This window comes from Tamandua tetradactyla, chromosome Y (genome assembly GCF_023851605.1).
Source record: "Tamandua tetradactyla isolate mTamTet1 chromosome Y, mTamTet1.pri, whole genome shotgun sequence".
Lineage (NCBI taxonomy): Eukaryota > Metazoa > Chordata > Mammalia > Pilosa > Myrmecophagidae > Tamandua > Tamandua tetradactyla.
Genome location: NC_135354.1, coordinates 3,890,397 through 3,893,176, shown reverse-complemented (window position 1 = coordinate 3,893,176; position 2,780 = coordinate 3,890,397).

Sequence of the window (2,780 nt, the reverse complement as noted above, 5' to 3'; positions counted from 1 at the left end):
AAATAGTTCAAAAGGAAAAGCCCAACATCCTACCATATATAGATCTGAGAGTGTTTTATTCCTGCATTGTTAATCATATGCAAATACGGAATAGAACTATTGATACATTCATCTTCATAATGTCTTTTCAGCTTGTTAAAGTGAAGTATAAGACACTCCTGGAGGAGTAATAGGCTGCACATAATGGAATGGGGGGTGAAAAGTTTAGTTCTGTCTGCTTAATTAGTTTCTAATTTCTCCATAATCTCATCATGAGTCTCTAACAGAAAATAATACTGACCATACATATGGTACAAGTGTGTGCTGACATTTTAGATCATTCTCAAGGGAGTCACTAAATTATTTACTAAGTTTAGTGTACTACTAATTCAAATTGGATTTCACCTCCAGTTTAATTTTAAATTTGATGAGTAAACAACACTCAATGAGCATCATAGTCTTATTGGAATTAAGTGTAGTAATGTGCCCACTGCAATGCTGGTGAGCAAAAATCTGAGAATTTGCCCTGCTTTATTTTAAGCACAAGTCTTCACATTACATGCCTCAATCAGATAAAAAGGGAAAAAAACAATACACTTTGCATACTTAGATAAAAACAAAACACATAATCAGCAATAATGATTTAAAAACAGACTCATTTCTATAGTGCCCAAATTAAACAAAATTTTGAGTTTTTCTTGTGAGTTACTGACAACTTAGCAAAAACAATGTTTTGCTGATGTTTACAATGTTGATGTCTGGAGATATCTGACAATTTTTTGTATGTGTGAATAAGATAATCCTGTAGAAAGTTACTGATTTTCCACCTCAAAACTCACTACAAACGGGTCACTTTGATACCTAGTCTATCTTTTTTTTAATGTAAAGCGCTAGTTCTAATAAATCTATTCTCAATGAAAATTTTCCTGCAGGGAACTCATTATTTTTCTAAATGCCTTTGTCTTTGAGTCTCTCTTTGACACCTGATTCAAAGTAAGGCTCAATAAACTGTTGCTATTGTTGTTATTATTAGCAGGCATTTTCATAGTGAATGTTATGTATGTAGTTCCATTTACACATAACCTTTCAAGCTGAAAGTGTTCTGGGAACTTAGCAGAGTGACATTGATGGACAAAAGACTTGAATAAACATGCATTTATATGAAACAGTACTGTATGTCTCCCTAAGTTCAAGTAAGCATAATATTCTATGCCTAGATATATAATATTCTATTCCATCAATGAACATGCAAGATTCTGTATCACATAAATCATGCCTACTTGAACCATTAAGGAAACATCCCTGAGAATTCTGAATATCTAGTTGTAATTTAATATATATTTACTCTACAGGCACTACCAACCAGTCCTAACTGACAAACCTTCAGCAAAGACTGACCATTGCCAATAGTTAAGCTTAGATAATCTGATCAGTTTGAACATGTTGATAATTCTAGACACAGCTCATCCATCAGCCCAGACTAACAACTCCAGGTGAGACATAATGACTGACCCATATAGTTAACCCTAGAAGCAGATGACAATTTCCAACAAATCAACTAATCTGGGGACTCTTCCCCCAATGTCCCAGGAGAACCTGGCCTGTCCACACCCTTGAAAAAATGGAATGGCCAAGTTGTGTTATAAAATTCTCTAATAGGTCACTTCTATCTTCAGTGTCAGTGCTTCAAATGTTTTCTCAAGGTTCAGTTGGGCAAGGTTTATGTAATGAATTCCAATAAACTCTCAGGAATCCAGTCAGTGAAAACTATGTCTGTTGATTTATAAATATTGACTCTCTGTAGTGAAGGATAGATAATACTTTTTTAATTTTTAAAAGCATTTCTTAGTGCTCATTTTTTTAACTTTTCAAAATTAATTCAGAAAGTGTTTATAGTAAGTAATGTTAATGTGCACCCTTTGGAACTCAGAGAAAGAAAACTGTATTTCATAAATGCTTTTGCTATTAACTCTCTCCCAAGAACAAACTTGGACAAAATCTATTCATGCCTTACAAAAACATCTATTTAGTAATAAAAATATATTGTGCCCTCATATTAATTTTATCACTGAATTTATTTAGTATTTAATATGATATGAATGAGGTTGTGTTTACAGTAAATTATTTAAATAAATAAAAATAATTAAAGTTTCATTTTAGCAATTAAAATCTGTTAGAACGATGAACATATGTTACACTAAGTACTGTCAATTTTCTAAACATTGCACTTAATCTTATTCATTCATCATTATACTCAAGGAGGATATGTTGATCTGTACTGCCCATTTGGAATTTGAAGATCAATATGTTGACACAAAATATATGGAATTAGAGCGGGCAATGGTGACTCAGTAGCAGATGTCTTGCTTGCTGTGCCAGAAACCTGGGTTCAATTCCCAGTGCTTGCCCATGAAAAAGAAAAATATATATTTGGAATTATAGTCTGTGTCTTTAAGTATAAAATCCATTTTGAAAAGTAAACCACATTGAAATATGAAATGCAAACATATCAAAGCATAATTTTAATGGTTCTTTACAGTCTAAACTGTCCTTACACAGTCATTCAAATCTCTTTATAATCTGAATCTAACATAATTTTTATCCTAACTTCCATTATTATTATTATTATTATTATTAGTTTTTTGCATGGGCAGCCACAGGGAATCAAACCTGGGTCTCTGGCATGGCAGGTGAGAATTCTGCTACTGAGTCACCATTGCATTGCCCTATTTTCTACATTATTTTGTAACTCAACATTTTATTACACCATCTACTTGATATTTCATGATCCCCTACATCAT